Source organism: Leptonychotes weddellii, chromosome 1 (assembly GCF_054177405.1).
Source record: "Leptonychotes weddellii isolate Sample4059 chromosome 1, ASM5417740v2, whole genome shotgun sequence".
NCBI lineage: Eukaryota > Metazoa > Chordata > Mammalia > Carnivora > Phocidae > Leptonychotes > Leptonychotes weddellii.
The window spans coordinates 57,147,564-57,166,186 of record NC_138369.1 but is presented as its reverse complement, the minus strand read 5'-3'; positions in this window follow the sequence as shown (position 1 = coordinate 57,166,186).

Sequence of the window (18,623 nt, the reverse complement as noted above, 5' to 3'; positions counted from 1 at the left end):
GGGGCACAAACCACTCCTGCTAAGGTAGCACTCCTTCTAGCATCATGGACAGGTCAGAGCTTTTGATGACAAATCCAGCAGTCTGCAGGGTTACCCCCCTTTGCAATGGCCTAGGAGATACAGATGATGGTGTTATCTTTCCAGGCCAATACAGAGTAAAGGAAAGGAAAGAAGAGAAGAAAATGTTTCACGTTTAATTAAACTAGTTAATAAGTGTTGATCCAGTGTCTTGGGTGGAAGCAGTCTACATTCTCTTCCTCATCAGTTTGATTTTGAGCACTGCAGCTGGAACTGACATTCCAGTTCCTGGACTCTGAAGGAGCCCTTTTTAATTGAGAGATGTGGACCCAAGGTCCAAGTCCCTGAAGTTTGGCTGCCATCTGGGTAGTGAGGAGGACTTGTATAGTCCCTTCCAAGGAGGTTCAAGGGCAGACTTTGTTCTAAGTGACTCCAAATCAGAAGGGTGGGAGAAAATTGGAAATGTTAGTTTAGAGAGTTGTAGCCAGATACTTGAGGAAACTAGAATTCAGAATCTAGTCTAGTTCACAGGTGTATAACAATCCCTCAAAGACAATTAACAGGGCTAGAATCTAACATCCATATGGTACATATGTAACTTTTCTATCTACAATTACCTCCATTTTTTTTTCTATGAAAGATAATCACAGTAAAATTAATATTCATTAAACTCAGCCTGATTCTTCCTATAAGTGCAGTAAGAATAACGATTGAGCATATAAGCTCCTTTTAGAGACTGCTTTGCTTCAACTTTTCATAAGGAATCTCATAGTGAACTCTTCAAAGCTTCTGAGGCCAGAAAGCCAAGCCAAGGGCTCATCATTAGATTTTTACCTGCAATAGCTATGGTTTGGGTGAATTCCTCCTTTCTCAAGGTCCCCAAAATATTTTGAGATTCCTGGGGCTGTCAGGAGATAACCTTCCTTACTCACCTGGTAAGACTGCCAGCAATCCTGTAAGCAGAGTATCAGGCTGATTTTTCCAAGGGGCTTCATTGGCCTCATAAAGTCAACTTTACTCCCTTAAAGCTGTCTGGTCCTATCGAGTCTATACATATGACATTCCAGTAATATAGGTAATATAACATTGGTAATATAGCCAATGTTTCAAATTATGTCCTGTTACAAGGAGACCAGATTCTTATTGAACTTATGCAAATAAATAATTATATTGCCATGTAAAGAATACTCAAAAATCTCTGAATTCTGGAGGGATCAGGATCAAGAAGAAAAAGTAAATGTTTCATCTTTGTTTACAAAGGTGTTCTTTACCAAGTAAGTCTTAGATAGCTTAAGAGAAAAGGTTTCCTTAAATCTGGAAAAACAAAATTTAATTAAGGAACCAGCAATGTTTCAAACAAAAGTCATAAAAAATTATAATCATCCTCCTACATTCATTCAGACCCATGTAATTAGTACTGTTTTGCTTAAATCTAGTTTTTCCATTAGTTCTGGAAATCCTTACCCGGTTCTGTTTTATGATCTTAAAGTTATCAGAAACCTGTACTTTTCAAAGTCCTTTCCCTGAATCTCCTTGAAGATAAAGCACTCTTTTTTTTTTTTTTAAGAGAGAGGGAGAGCATGTGCTGCACAGGAGAGGTGCGGGAGGGCGAGAGGCAGAGGGAGAAAGAGAATCTTAAGTAGGCCTCACACTCAGTGACCCTGAGTTCATGACCTGAGCCAAAGTCAAGAGTCAATGCTTGACCAACTGAGCCACCCAGGTGCCCTAAGATGAAGCACTTTTGCAGAAACACTTTGGCAAAAGCATCTGAGTGAAATGACAACTGTCTGTAAATGATGAGGACTTACAATGCCCACAGTTAAAGATCGGTTGAAAGCTCATTATAATGGATCAACAAGGAAATTTGGTTATTTCTTTACACAACATTTTAAGATAGTAACTGAAATTATGACTGATAACATTATACCAGGACATATCAGATTTCCAGGAATTTCAGTTTCTGGAACACTTATAGGTAACTATACAAATAAAACATTAAAAGGGCTTAGTATATCACTTCTTATTTGACAATGCTTCCCCTGTAATTTAACATCAAATAAGCCTAATTGGTTTAACAATTCCCTTTTTATAAGTAGAGAGAACAGAACTTTTCCTTCCTTCCTCCCTCCCCACCTTCCTTCCTTCCTTCCTTCCTTCCTTTTCTTCTCACCAATGAGGGGCTTGAACTCATGACCCTGAGATCAAGAGCCACACACTCCACTAACTGAGCCAGCCAGGGACCCCAAGAACAAATCTTTTAAGATGTTCCAGGGACCCTCTGAAATACCCCACAGTAAGCTTGAGGTTAAAAAAGACTTCATTTAGCATTTGATTTTTGTGAAGTTTGTCAAAAATATCAAAAGGTTTTACAAACAGTCAAATAGGATCATAGTTCAGGATGAAAGAATATTTGGTTATCTATTTAACCTTAGTGATAATTTGAAACTTCACCAGCAAATACAGAAAGTTAAATAATTGTAAAACAAACAAAAACCCTTAGCTCTTTTAATGGAGAAGACTCAATTTTCTTAAGTAATCAAAGATCTGATATGAAACACAAGAAATTATATTGACAAGACAAAAATCTTTGTTTTCTAGGAAGATTACTTAAAAGGTTAAAAAAACTTTTATAATCTCTTAAAGAGCAGACCAAGAGTATAAGAAAACTTTGTCCTTTTAAAACAGATGAAACCAATTCTAATTTTATACCAGTATACTTTTGATGTTAAAATTCATTTTAACAATTTAATTAGATCCATTCCAATCTTAGCCAGTTTGACCACACGTGAAATTATTTTCCAAGATTCCTTTTCCACAAGCCTTCTACCACCTTTTTACTCTTTTTTTTTTCCTTTTCATATTTTGTCTTGTGTTTTTTCTCTTTCCCATTCTGGAGAAAAAAAAAAAGCTTAAGTATAAAGACAATATTATTTTCTTTTCCCTCGACAAAAATTAATTTCCATTCCTCATAATTTCTCTTAGCAAAAACATACATCCTACTTTCCTTGCATGCAGAGATCGTACAGGCTGCTCCTAGGCAGCGGGCTTGAGCACTGGAAACCTGAGTCAGGTAGAAGGGCCCACAGCGACCCCCAACCCCCCAGCTGAATGCAAACAGGCCCATTAGGCGACTCACCTCAAAATATCCACTAGCCCTAGTTTACCAATGGGCTATTTACACTTGGACACAGGTACCAAAAAAGGGGAAAATTCCATATCTTCCCATACCTCCTCACCTTCCTCCTTACCTACAGCCCCCAGCACTGCCCCCAGGCAGTCAGCCTCTTCTTTGCTGTCCTGCCCACTGCTTCCCTGTGGTGTATTCAATAAACTTCTATCTCCTTTGTTCTGCCTTGGGTGAGTTCTCTCACTGCCGGCCTCCCAAGACTCCACACCATCCGGTTGCCCCACAGAGTTGTTTCTATTATTATTATTATTATTATTATTTATTTTAAAGATTTTATTTATTTATTTGACACAGAGAGAGAGAGAGAGAGCACACCTGCGCACACAAGCAGGGGGAGCAGCAGAGGGAGAGGGAGAAGCAGGCTCCCCGCTGAGCAGGGAATGCGCTGAGCCTGATGGGGGACTCATCCTAGGACCCTGGGATCATGACCTGAGGTGAAGGCAGATGGCTTGACCCACTGAGCCACCCAGGCGCCTGAGACATGCCTGTTTTAATTAAACCAACAACCTTAAACTAGCTTTTATTTACTAAAGATTAATCCTAGATCACAGAACTTGAAAAATATTTGGGTTAAGTTTTTATATTTCTAAGAGTTTTAGAAATCCTTATTTCATATTAATGCTTGATTTTCTTCAAGCTGATTAAATAGAGCTTTTTTGCAAATTAATTGTGGCAATGACATCCAGAAGTAGAAAATACCACACATCTACATATACACAGACACAAACAGAGGCCTTAAAATGTTCATTAAAAGAATTTAGTCATGGGCGCCTGGGTGGCTCAGATGGTTAAGCGTCTGCCTTCGGCTCAAGTCATGGTCTCAGGGTCCTGGGATCGAGTCCCGCATCGGGCTCCCTGCTCCTTGGGAGCCTGCTTCTCCCTCTGCCTCTCTCTCTCTCTCTGTCTCTCTGTCTCTCATGAATAAATAAATAAAATCTTTAAAAAATTAAAAAAAAATTTAGTCATGACTGTATGTTAACTGGAATGAAAATAAAAACTTAAAAAAATGTTTTTAACCATGAGATGGGTATAATAATGCAAAACTCACTCATTTTTAAAGAAGAGTTGGAATAATTACCTGCTCAGACTGTCAAAGCTCTTTCTGTTGATATTTGTGAAGACACTTAAGATTTGCCTTTGTCCTTGACAAGGGATCTCAAGGAAGCTGTGGACTGTATTGGGCAAGGGAGCTTATGTAGCAGTTTGTATTTTTAAAGCCTCTTCCCTTTTAAAGTTTTTTTCTCCTGTTAAGAATTACCTCCCTATCAATCAGAGAAAGACAATTATCATATGATCTCACTGATATGAGGAATTTGAGAAACAAGACAGGATCATAGGGGAAGGGAGGGAAAAATGAAACAAGACGAAACCAGAGAGGGAGACAAACCTTAAGAGACCCTTAATCTCAGGAAACAAACTGAGGGTTGCTGAATGGATGGAGGGCGGTGGGAGGAATGGGGTGGCTGGGTGATGGACACTGGGGAGGGTATGTGCTATGGTGAGTGCTGTGAATTGTGTAAGACTGATGAATCACAGACCTGTACCCCTGAAACAAATAATACATTATATGTTAATTTAAGTGGTTTTTTTTTTTTTTTAATTGAGAGAGACAGAGAGAGAGCATGAGAGAGAGGAGGGTCAGAGAGAGAAGCAGACCCCCTGCTGAGCAGGGAGCCCGATGCGGGACTCGATCCCGGGACTCCAGGATCATGACCTGAGCCGAAGGCAGTCGCTTAACCAACTGAGCCACCCAGGCGCCCCATTATATGTTAATTAAAAAAAAATTTTTTTAATTAAAAAAAAAGAATTACCTCCCTGAAATTTGCATTTCAAGAAGATGACCCAGATAACAAGATAAGAGTTCCTGGAGAAGACAAGGTAGAAATTTTACATCTCAAAGATGGCTAAAGAATGCAAATTCCTCCAAGGACTTTTGCTCTGGAAGGCCAGAATTTTACAATACCTACAAGCCTTTGGAGATGAATAGGTGAGGTTAATTGTCAAAAAGGACAAGTGGACCTTGAATTGTTTCTAGAGCTACTCTTCTGGTCTTGCAAAGATTTGTAGGTTAAGTATAGTTGCTTCTAATTCCTCAAATAACTGGGTTGTTGTCTGAATTGTATGGAAAGACTGACACACCCATACACCTATGTTGGAATGTTCTGATTTCCCTCTGGGTACATTTAGCTTAGGAGAGAAGGCTTTAAAAAATTCTGTCAAGCCCTGAATATTAGCTTCCAATTTGGCCGAATTTCTAATCATAGAATTATTAAATCATTTCAAATATCTTGTTAGGTTTCAACTGAGATAAACAGTAAATATTGCTGGCAGTATTAAACAAGCCCAGGGACCCAAGAGATATACACAAAGAGGGTACACAAGACATTATCTTCACAAGATCTAGAACCACTCCCAAAGATCAAAAACCAAAGGCCTGATCTAGAAAAGGACAATGTGAAATTTTATTTTTGTCTCTCTACCAGAGATAGGAGGGAGCTGACTGCTAAGAATTCTCACTTTTAGGCAGCTTCTGCCAGTTTTTCCCAGGATCCCATCTGTAGGCTCTGAACAGGTTTAGTGTATAGCTTTGATATCTGCCAGATTTGGCAAGTTTGTCTTTTCTTTCTCTTTTTTTTTTTCTTTTCCTTTTTTTAGTATCTGGTGGGCACCTGCTGTGTGCCAGCTTTGGGCAAGGTTCTGGAAACTTCAAAAAAATATATATGTACTTACTTATATTTATACTTACATAAGTATATATAAGCATGTCTATTGTCACCATTTTTCCCAACAGCATTTGTTCATGTCTCTGTGTCTGTATTTTTAAATTAAGGTTATATATGTACTATTTATTTATTTATTGTACTTTTAAAAAAAGACATAGTCCTATTGCACAGTTAATAGACTACAACATAGTATAATCATAACTTTTATATGCACCGGGAAACCAACAAATCCATTTGACTGGCTTTATTGTGATATTCACTTTATTGCAGTGGTCTGGAATCAAACCTGCATATCTCCAAATTACGCCTGTAGAAAGGAGGTCCAAGGACCTCTACAAAATGGAAAGCTTTTACAGGCAGAAGGGGGAAGAAAAAGGAAATTTCCAGCAAAGACTGGATTGTTCCTGGCAAGATCACCTTCCTTTGGGAGAAGGTGGGGGTCTACCAGGCAGATTACCTCACAAGTTAAGGCTCACACTCCTGGGAGAGGCTGAAACTTCAACTATGTATTGCCTTCGTTTGCTGATGTAGGGCTCAGCACATGTGACTCCATTTTGGGCCTGTTGCTTATTTGTTAACACCCTACTAACCCTCTGCGCCTCAATTTCTCCATCTATGTAAAGGGAAAGTTTGAACTAGATGGTCTCTAAGGATTCTTCCATTTCTTGATATATGATACTAAAATAGAGAGTCGATGAGGAGACTCTTGACAGATGAAAGAGACATAACCGAAGACTTTCCACAGTAAGAACTATGATTCCTAAATCTTGGTATTGAGGTGCTGGATGCCACTGGCTTCACTTTTACATTCCTTGAATATCAAGTTTCTGGTTAACTTATTTCTCCTTGTAACCCTGCTCCCAATCCTAACCAGTGTGTCAAAGGTCCCCATGAAGCTTCAAGGCCCACAATCAGCTCTCTTCTTAGAGGAAGCCCTCCCAGGATCACTGTCACCCCAGCAACCTTTCTTTACCCCATGGTGTCACTAGCATGGGAATATGAGCCCAATATCCACATGCACTGCTGGCCTCTGACTTTCCAATGCAGTCTGGTCACCCCCACCCCCTTATGGAAGACTACAGGATAGGACTGGGGTGGCCTCTGGCCGTTCAGGGGGAACCTACAGGCTGTCTCCCTCTTCCTTCTCTCCTTATACCTTCAATCATTCAAGTACACAACTAAGACCAAAGAGGGTGTAACAAGAGTTTTCGAGCCACCAGAGCAATTTAACACACTCTCCTTATAGGAAGTGTCCAGGACAATCACTGGCAATCATCTGTCCATGGAGAAGAAGGTGGTGTTTGGGGGTGGGGGTGGGATGGGAATGGGAGGTGGTCCTTGAAAATTCCCTATAGGAATGCACTAGATGGTATCTCAAATCTCTTCCAAATTGGAGAATTAATGATGCTAGTAAATAAAAACTGGAGGTAGGACTTCCAGTTTCTGGTCTGGTTCTAACAAGTAAAAAACTGAACAAACTGAAAAGTGAACAGCTCTTCTAGATCCATCAAGGAAGTAAGGTCACAGGGCAAACTGCTGTCTCTAAAATTGGAAAGACAGGTAAACCCAGAGAATTACAACTTACTGGAAAAGAAATGCACAAACAGAAACTTCTACAGTAACCAGTGTCAGAGTAGGAAAACCTGAACTATAATTGACAAATTGCTGGACGCTCAGAGTGGGTAAGTCTGAGAATTAAAAACCCCAAAGGGGACTGGGCACCTGAGTGGTTCAGTCAGTTAAATGTGTGACTTCGGCTCAGGTCATGATCTCAGGGTCCTGGGATTGAGCCCTGTATGGGACTTCCCACTCAGCAGGGAGTCTGCTCTCTCTCAAATAAATAAGATCTTTAAAAAACCAAAAAACAAGAAACTCCAAAGGGGAGAGTCCCCACTTTTGTAAGTGTTACCTCCAGGAGCTCTGCCAGGTTCTCACGGTGAATAGCACGGAAAAGTCTCCTGTGCTTTCAGCAGTGGGAGGGAAAGAGTAACCATTTTGAAATATGAGAGCATTCTGTACTTCTTAATAGGGCCTACCCTCAAAAGAAACCTCCAGAGCCTAAACTATTGGGGTTCTTATCAGACTTTAACTAACCTGGGGGTTAACACAATTCTAACACCCACTAGCCTTCCACATGGTGGAAGGAAATACCCAATTCCAGTCCCCTCTAGCCATCCTGTCCCATTTAAGGCAGCAGGGGAGACTGAGAAGCACTTGCGTAGTTCACAGCTGAGACACGGGCTTGTTAAAAACTGAGACCTAATCACAGGACTATAGACTGCTTTTCTTTTCCACACAATTTATCACCATATCACTACAAGTCTATGTACTGGAATCCCTTTTGTCCAGTACATCATGTTTGGCTTTCAAAAAAAGAAAGTTATAAGCCATACTGAGAGACAAAAGCACAGTTTGAGACCAAGCCGGCATCCGAAGCAGACTCAGATATAACAGGGATATTGGAATGATCAGATTGGAAATGTTTAAAAATATATAAACATACTAAGGACTCTAATAGAAAAAGTAGACAACATGCAATAGCAGACAGGTACTGTAAGGAGAATAATGAAAATTCTAAAAGAAAAAAATGTGAGCAATCAAATGAAGAATTCCTCTGATGGGCTCATTAGTAGACTGGACAAAGCTGTTGAAGGACTCTTTGAGCTTGAGAATATGTCAGTAGGAACTTCCAAAACTCAAAAACAAAAGGGGGAAAAAAGATGGGGAAGGGGGACATACAGAATATACAGGAATTGTGAAACAAGTACAAAGGTTATAACATGGGCATACTGGGAAAAAACCAGCAAGGAGAAGAAAGAAAAGAAATACTTGAAACAATAATGACAAAATTTCTCCAAATTAGTGCCAGACACCAAACCACAGATCTAGAAAGATCAGAGAACACCAAACAGGATAAATGCCAAAACTACACCTAGGCATATCACATTCAAACTGCAGAAAATCAAAGTTAAAGAAAATATCTTGAAAGAAGACAGAGGGGAGGGAACCCCCCCACCTTACCTATATAGGAGCAAATATAAGAATTACATCCACTTCTCAGAAACCATGCAAGCAAGAAGAGAGAGGGATGAAATATTTAAAGTGTTGAGGAAAGACCACTAACCTAAAATTCTGTCTTGTGAAATTATCCCTCAAAAGTGAAGGATAAAAAAATGGAAGAAATTTGTTACCAATAGACCTGCTTTACAAGAAATGTTAAAAGAAGTTTTTCATAGAGAAGGAAAATGTTAATGAGTCAGAAACATAGAACTACATAAAGAAGAATACCAGAGAAGGAATAAGGGAAGGTTAAACAAAAGCTTTTATTTTTCCTTTTTTCAGCTGATCTAACAGATAACCATTTGTTCAATAATAATAGCAAGAATGTATTAGATTATCAATGCAAGTACGTATATATGAGTGTGTATATATAAATACATTCATTGCCCTTGGATCACTCACCTATATATGGTATGAATGACAACAATGATACAAATGATACAAAGAACAAGACAGAGGAAGTAGGATTATTTTGTTACTATATGGTACTAATACTACCTGGGAAGTGGTATAGTATTCTTTGAAAATGAATATGGATTCATTTTAAATATATATCAAAAACCCTAAGGCACCCACTTAAAAAAAAGTATAACTGATATACTTCCAAGAAGGGAGAGAAAATGAATCATATAAAATTCTCAGTTAAAGGGGTGCCTGGGTGGCTCAGTCAGTTGGGCATCTGACTCTTGGTTTAGGTTCAGGTCAGGATCTCAGGGTCCTGGGACTGGTCTCCCATCCAGTCAGTAGGGAGTCTGCTTGAGGATTATCTCTCTCACACTCCCTCTGCACATGTGCTCTCTCTAAGATAAATAAATAAATCTTAAAAGAATATTAAAAAATAAAATTCTCAGTTAAAACCACAAAAAGCAGAAAAAGGGAAGAAGACAAAACTAGGAATAGAAAACAAATATGGTTATATAGTTAATATAGTTAATCCAACTATATTAATAAACACTTTAAATGTCAAGTAAAAGAGAAATTGTCAGAGTGAAACAAAAAACAAGACCCAACAATATGTTGTCTACAAAAAAACCACTTTAAATATAAAGACACATACAGATTAAAAGTAACTGAATGGCAAAAGATATATCATGCTAATACTAATCCCCCAAAAAAGTAAGAATAGCTATATCAATTTCAGAAAGCAGACTTCAGAGCAAGGAAAGTTATTAGGGATAAGGAAAGCATTACATAGTGATAAAGGGGTCAATACTCCAAGGGGACAATTTTTTAAAAATTCAAGTATAATTAACATACAGGGTTATATTAGTTTCAGGTGTACAATATACTGATTCAACAATTCTATACATTGCTCAGCACTCACCAAGGTAAATCTACCCTTAATCTTTTTCACTATTTTACCCCCCTTTACCCCATCCACCTCCCCTCTGGCAGCCACCAGTTGTTCTCTGTATTTAAGAGTGGTCTTTTTGTTGTTGTTGTTGTTCATTTGTTTTGTGTCTTAAATTCTACATTAGTGAAATCATATTGTATTTGTCTTTCTCTGATTTATTTCACTCAGCATTATATCCTATAGGTCCATCTATGTTGCTGCAAATGGCAAGATCTCATGCTTTTCTATGGCTGAGTAACAGCCCATTGTATATATGTACCACATCTTCTTTATCCTTTCATCTATATGTACACTTGAGTTGCTTCCATATCTTAGTTAGAAAATAATGCTGCAATAAACATAGTGGTGCTTTTCAAATTAGTGTTTCCATTTTCTTTGGGTAAATACCCAGTTAGTAGAGTAAATGTATCATATGGTAATTCTATTTTTAATTTTTTGAGGAACCTCTGTAGTTTTCCAGAGTGGCTGCACCAGTTTGCATTCCCATGAACAGTGCATGAGGGTTCCTTTTTCTCCACATCCTTGCCAACACTTGTTATTTCTTGTCTCTTTGAATTTAGTCATTCTCACAGTTGTAAAGTGGTATCTCATTGTGGTTTTGATTTGCATTTCCCTGATGATGAGTGATATTGAGCATCTTTTCTCATGTGTCTGTTGGCCATCTATAGGTCTTCTTTGGAAAAATATCTATTCAGGTCATCTGCCCATTTTAAAATAGGATTGTTTTTTCAATGTTGAGTTGTACACATTATTTTGGATATTAATCCCTCATCAAATATATCATTTGCAAATATCTTCTCCCATTCAGTAGGTTGTCTTTTTGTTTTGTTGATGGTTTCCCCACTGTAGAAAAGCTTTTTATTTTACTATAGTCCCAATAGTCTAATTCTGTTTTTGTTTCCCATGCTTGAGGAGAAAGATCTAGAAAAATGTTTCCATGGCTGATGTTAAGGACATTACTGCCTATATTATCTTTTGGGAGTTTTATGGTTTCAGGTCTCACATTTAGGTCTCTAATCCATTTTGAATTTACTTTTGTGTTTGGTATAAGAGGTGGTCCAGTTTTATTCTTTTGCATGGAGCTGTTCAGTTTTCACAGCACCATTTGTTGAAGAGACTGTCTTTTCCCCATTGTATATTCTTGCCTCTTTTGTCATAGATTAATTGCCCATATAAGTGTGGGTTTATATCTGGGCTTCTATTCTGTTCCTTTGATCTGTGTGTCTATTTTTGTGCCAGGGCTACACTTTTGATTACTACATCTTTGTAGTATATTTTGAAATCTGGGATTATAACACCTTCAGCTTTGTTCTTCTTTTTCAAGATCTGGCTATTTGCTTTGACTATTTGGGGGCCTTTTGTGGTTCCACACAGATCTTAGGATTATTTATTCTAGTTCTGTAAAGAAATATTGGTATTTTGATAGGGATTGCACTAAATCTGTAGATTGCTTTGAGTAGTATGGATATTTTAACAATATTGGTTCTTCCAATCCATGAGCATGGATACATTTGCTTGTGCCATCTTCAATTTCTTTCAACAATGTTTTATAGTTTTCAGAGTACAGGTCTTTCACCTCCTTGGTTAAATTTATTCCTAGGCATTTTATTATTTTTGGTGCAATTGTAAATGGGATTGTTTTCATAATTTCTCTTCCTACTACTTCATTATTAGTGTAAAGAAATACAACAGATTTCTGTATATTAATTTTGTATCCTAAGACTTTACTGAATTCATTTGTCAGTTCTAGTAGTTTTCTGGTGGAGTCTTTAGGGTTTTCTGTATATAGTATCATGTCATCTGCAAATAGTGACAGTTTTACTTCCTCTTTACCAGTTTGGATGCCTTTTATTTCTTTTTTTCTGATTGCTGTGGCTAGGACTTCCAGTACCTTGTTGAATAAAAGTGGTGAGAGTGGACACCCTTTTATTGTTCCTGATCTTAGAGGAAAAGCTCTCAGTTTTTCACCATTGTGTATGATGTTAGCTGTGGGTTTTTCATATATGGCCTTAAGTATGTTGATGTTTCCTCTAAACCTACTTTGTTGAGAATTTTTTTTATCACAAATGGATAGTTTGTCAAATGCTTTTTCTACATCTACTGAGATGATCGTATGGTTTTTAGCCTTTCTCTTCTTAATCTGATGTATCACACTGATTGACTTGCAAATATTGAACCATCCTTGCATCCCCAGAATAAATCCCACTTGATCCTGGTGATTTTTTTAAATGTATTGTTGGATTTGGTTTGCTAACATTTTGTTGAGGATTTCTGCATCTATGTTCATCAGAGAAAATGGCTGGTAGTTTTCATTATTTGTAGTGTCTTTATCTGGTTTTGATATCAGGGTAATGCTGGCCTCATAGAATGAATCTGGAAGGTCTCCTTCCTCTTCTTGTTGGAATAGTTTGAGAAGAACAGGTATTGACTCTTTAAATGTTCGGTAGAATTCACCCATGAAGACATCTGGTCCTGGACTTTTGTTTGTTGGGATTTTTTTTTGATTACTGAATCAATTTCATTAGAACTAATCATCAGTCTGCACAACTTTTCTATTTCTTTCTGATTCAGTTTTGGAAGGCTATATGTTTCTAGGAATTTATATTATTCCTCTAGTTTGTCCAACTTATTGACATATAATTTTTTATAACATTCTCATAATCTTTTGTATTTTTGTGGTATTGTTGTTTCTTCTCCTTCATTTCTGATTTTATTTATTTGAGTCCAAGAGGACAATTCTTAATGTGTATTCACCAAAAACAAATGATCATAATACATGAGGCAAAAACTGACAGAACTGCAAGGAGAAATATATTAATCCACTATTACAGCTGGAGATTTCAACATCCCTCTATCAGAAATGGACAGACCTGGGCGCCTGGGTGGCTCAGTTGGTTAAGCGACTGCCTTCAGCTCAGGTCATGATCCTGGAGTCCCGGGATCGAGTCCCGCATCAGGCTCCCTGCTCGGCAGGGAGTCTGCTTCTCCCTCTGATCCTCCTCCCTCTCATGCTCTCTGTCTCTCATTCTCTCTCTCGCAAATAAATAAAATCTTAAAAAAAAAAAAAAAAAGAAATGGACAGAACCAGCAGGAAGAACATCAGTAAGGACACAGTCGAAAGCACCATGAATCAATTGGGTACAATTGACCTTTATGACTAATTTCATCTAACAATAGCAAAATACACATTCCTCTCAAGCTCACATAGAACATTACCAAGACAGACCACATTCTGGGCCATAACACACATCTTAAACTTAAAAAAACCTTAAACTTAAAAAAAAAAAAAATCATATAATATCTTCTCTCAGACCACAGTGGAATTAATCTAGAAATCAACAAAATGAAGATAGATGAAAAATCTCAAAATACTTGGAGATTAAACAACATACTTCTAAACAACACATGGGACCAAAAAGTAATCTCAACAGAAATTTTAAAATATTTTGAATGAAATGAAATTGAAAATACAACATATTAAAAATCAGTGGGAGGGGCGCCTGGGTGGCTCAGTCATTAAGCGTCTGCCTTCACCTGGGGTGGTGATCCCAGGATCCTGGGATTGAGTCTCACATTGGGCTCCCTGCTCTGCAGGAAGCCTCCTTCTCCCTCTCCTACTCCCCCTGCTTGTGTTCCCTCTCTCGCTGTCTCACTTGGTCTGTCAAATAAATAAATTTTTAAAAATCTTTAAAAAAAAATAAAATCAATGGGATGCCACAAAAGCAGAGTCTAGAGTGAAATTTATGGCACTGAAAAGAAGAAAGATCCAAAATCAGTCTTTCTAAGCCTTAGGAAAATAGAAAAAGAAGGACAAGTTAAATCCGAAGAAAGCAGAAGAAAAAAAGTAAAAATTAGAGAAATCAGTGAAACAGAAAGCAGGATAATAATAGAGAAAATTAATAAAACCAAAAGTTGATTCTTTGAAAAGATCAATAAAATTGATAAACCTCTAATTCAGGCTAACTAAGAAAAAAAGAGAAAAGACAAAAATTATTAACATCAGAAATGAAAGAGGCATCACTACAGATCCAATACACATTAAAAACATAAAGTAATATTGTAAATAACTCTATGCCTACATATTTGATAACCTAGATGAAATGGACCAATTTCTTGAAGGACACAAGCCAAAACTTACACAAGAAGAAATATACAATCGGAACAGGCCTGTATCAACCAAAGAAACTGAATCAATAACTAATAATCTTCTAAAACAGAAATCACCAGGCCCAAATGAGTTCACTGATGAATTCTACCAAACATTTAAGAAATTATACCAATTCTTGGGTGCCTGGGTGGCTCAGTTGTTAAGCAACTGCCTTCGGCTCAGGTCATGGTCCCAGGGTCCTGGGATCGAGTCCCACATCGGGCTCCCTGCTCCGCGGGAAGCCTGCTTCTCCCTCTCCCACCCCCTGCCCTTGCTTGTGTTCCCTCTCTCACTGCGTCTCTCTCTGTCAAATAAATAAATAAAATCTCTAAAAAAAAAAAATTAAAAAAAAAAATTATACCAATTCTCTACAATCTCTTCCAGAAGATAGAAGCTAAGGGAATATATCCAAACTCATTCTATGAGGCCAGCCATTACTCTAATAGCAAAACCAAAGACTTGCAAGAAAACTGGAGCGAGATTTCTCATGAACAAAGATGCAAAAATCCTCAACAAAATATTAGTATATCAATTCAAACAATGTAAAAAAAAAAAAAAAAGAATTATATGCCACGACCAAGTAGAATTTATCTGATATGTGAGCCTGGTTCAAAATGCAAAAATCAATTAATATAATCCATCATATCTATAGGCTAAAAAAGAAAAAAATCACATGAGAAAAAGCACTTCATAAAATCCAGCACCCATTTATAACAAAAACTCTCAATAATCTAGGGACAGAGGGTAACTTTCTCAACTTGGTAAAGAACATCAACAAAGAGGGGGTGGAAAACCATTTATCATGCTAATGGACATCAAAAGAAAGCTGGGGTGGCAATCCTTATATATGACAAATTGGATTTTAAGCCAAAGACTGTAATAAGAGATGAGGAAGGACACTATATCATAATTTAAGGGTCTAGCCAACAAGAAGATCTAACAACTGTAAATATTTATGCCCCTAACATGGGAGCAGCCAATTATACAAGCCAATTAATAACAAAATCAAAGAAACATATCAATAATAATACAATAACAGTAGGGGACTTTAACACCCCCTCACTGAAATGGACAGATCATCTGAGCAGATCAACAAGGAATAAGGGCTTTGAATTACACATTGGAGGTGGACTTCATAGATATATTCAGAACATTCCATCCCAAAGCAACAGAATACACATTCTTCTCTAGTGCCCATGGAACATTCTCCAGAATAGATCACATCCTGGATCACAAATCAGGTCTCAACCGATACCAAAAGATTGGGATCATTCCCTGCATATTTTCAGACCACGATGCTTTGAAACTGGAACTCAATCACAAGAGGAAAGTTGGAAAGAACTCAAATACATGGAGGCTAAAGAGCATCCTACTAAAGAATGTATGAGTCAACCAGGAAATTAAAGAAGAATTTTTAAAAATTCATGGAAACAAATAAAAATGAAAACACAACTGTTCAAAATCTTTGGGATGCAGCAAAGGCAGTCCTAAGAAGGAAGTATATAGCACTACAAGCCTTTCTCAAGAAACAAGAAAGATCTCACACAACCTAACCCTACGCCTTAAGGAGCTGGAGAAAGAACAGCAAATAAAACCTAAACCCAGCAGGAGAAGAGAAATGATAAAGATTAGAGCAGAAATCAATGAAATAGAAATCAAAAGACAGTAGAACAGATCAATGAAACTAGGAGCTGGTTCTTTGAAAAGATTAATAAAATTGATAAACGCCTGGCCAGACTTATCAAAAAGAAAAGAGAAAGGACCCAAATAAATAAAACCATGAATGAAAGAGGAGAGATCACAAGCAACACCAAAGAAATACGAACAATTATAAGAACATATTATGAGCAACTATAGGCCAACAAATTAGGCAATCTGGAAGAAATGGATGCATTCCTAAACTACCAAACTGAACCAGGAAGAAATAGAAAAGCTGAACAGACCCATAACCAGCAAGAAAATTGAAGCAGTAATAAAAAATCTCCCAAAAACAAGAGGCCAAGGGCCTGATGGCTTCCCAGAGGAATTCTACCAAACACTTAAAGAATTAATACCTATTCTTCTGAAGCTGTTTCAAAAAATCAAAATGGAAGGAAAACTTCCAAACTTTATGAGGCCAGCATTGCCTTGATCCCCAAACCAGATAAAGACCCCATCAAAAAGGAGAATTACAGACCAATATCCCTGATGAACATGGATGAAAAAGTTCTCAACAAAATACTAGCCAATAGGATCTAACAGTACATTAAAAGGATTATTCACCACGACCAAGTGGGATTTATGCCTGGGCTGCAAGGTTGGTTTGACATCCGCAAATCAATGTGATACACTACATAAATAAAAGAAAGGAAAAGAACCATATGATCCTCTCAATAGATGCAGAAAAAGCATTTGAAAGTACAGCATCTTTTCTTGGTTAAAACTTTTCAGAGTGTAGGGATAGAGGGTACATACCTCAAAATCATAAAAGCCATCTATGAAAACCCACAGCGAATATAATTCTCAAAGGGGAGAAACTGAGAGCTTTTCCCCTAAGATCAAGAACACAGCAGACATGTACACTATCACCACTGTTGTTCAACATAGTACTAGGAGTCCTAGCCTCAGCAATAAAACAACAAAAAGAAATAAAAGGCATCCGAATCAGGAAAGAAGTCTAACTCTTACTCTTTGCAGATGACATGATACTCTATGTGGAAAGCCCAAAAGACTCCACCTCAAAATTGCTAGAACTCATACAGGAATTCAGTAAAGTGGCAGGATATAAAATCAATGCACAGAAATCAGTGGCATTTCTATACACCAACAGTGAAACAGAAGAAAGAGAAATTACAGAGTTGATCCCATTTATAATTGCACCCAAAACCATAAGATACCTAGGAATAAACCTAACCAAAGAGGCAAAGGATCTGTACTCAGAAAACTATAGAATACTCATGAAAGAAATTGAGGAAGACACAAAGAAATGGAAAAATGTTCCATACTCATGGATTGGAAGAACAAATATTGTGAAAATGTCTATGCTACCTAGAGCAACCTACACATTCAATGCAATCCCTATCAAAATACCATCAAACTTTTTTCACAGAACTGAACAAATAATCCTAAAATTTGTATGGAACCAGAAAAGACCCCGAATAGCCAGAGGAATGTTGAAAAAGAAAACCCAAAACTGGTGGCATCACAATTCCGGACTTCAAGCTCTATTACAAAGCTGTCATCATCAAGATGGTATGGTACTGGCACAAAAACAGACACATATATCAATGGAACAGAATAGAGAACCCAGAGATGGACCCTCAACTCTATGGTCAACTAATCTTCGACAAAGCAGGAAAGAATATCCAATGGAAAAAAGACAGTCTCTTCAACAAATGGTGTTGGGAAAAGTGGACAGCCATAACAGAAGAATGAAACTGGACCATTTCCTTACACCATACACAAAAATAGACTCGAAATGGATGAAAGACCCCAATGTGTGACAGGAATCCATCAAAATCCTTAAGAACACAGGCAGCAACCTCTACAACCTCAGCCACAGCAACTTCTTGCTAGACACGTCTCCAAAAGCAAGGGAAACAAAGGCAAGAATAAACTACTGGGACTTCATCAAAATAAAAGGCTTTTGCACAGCAAAGGAAACAGACAAAATCAAAATACAAGCAACAGAATGGGAGAAGATATTTGCAAATGACATACCAAATAAAGGGCTAGTATCCAAAATCTATAAAGACCTTATCAAACTCAACACCCAAAGAACAAATAATCCAATCAAGAAATGGACAGAAGACATGAACAGACATTTCTGCAAAGAAGACATCCAAATAGCCAACAGACACATGAAAAAGTGCTCAACATCACTCGGCATCAGGGAAATACAAAGCAAAACCTCAATGAGATACCACCTCACACCAGTCAGAATGGCTAAAATTAACAAGTCAGGAAATGACAGATGTTGGTGAGGATTCAGAGAAAGGGGAACCCTCCTACGCTGTTGGTGGGAATGCAAGCTGGTGCAGCCACTCTGGAAAACAGTATGGAGGTTCCTCAAAAAGTTGAAAATAGAACTACCCTACAACCCAGCAATTGCACTACTAGGTATTTACCCCAAAGATACAAATGTAGTGATCCAAA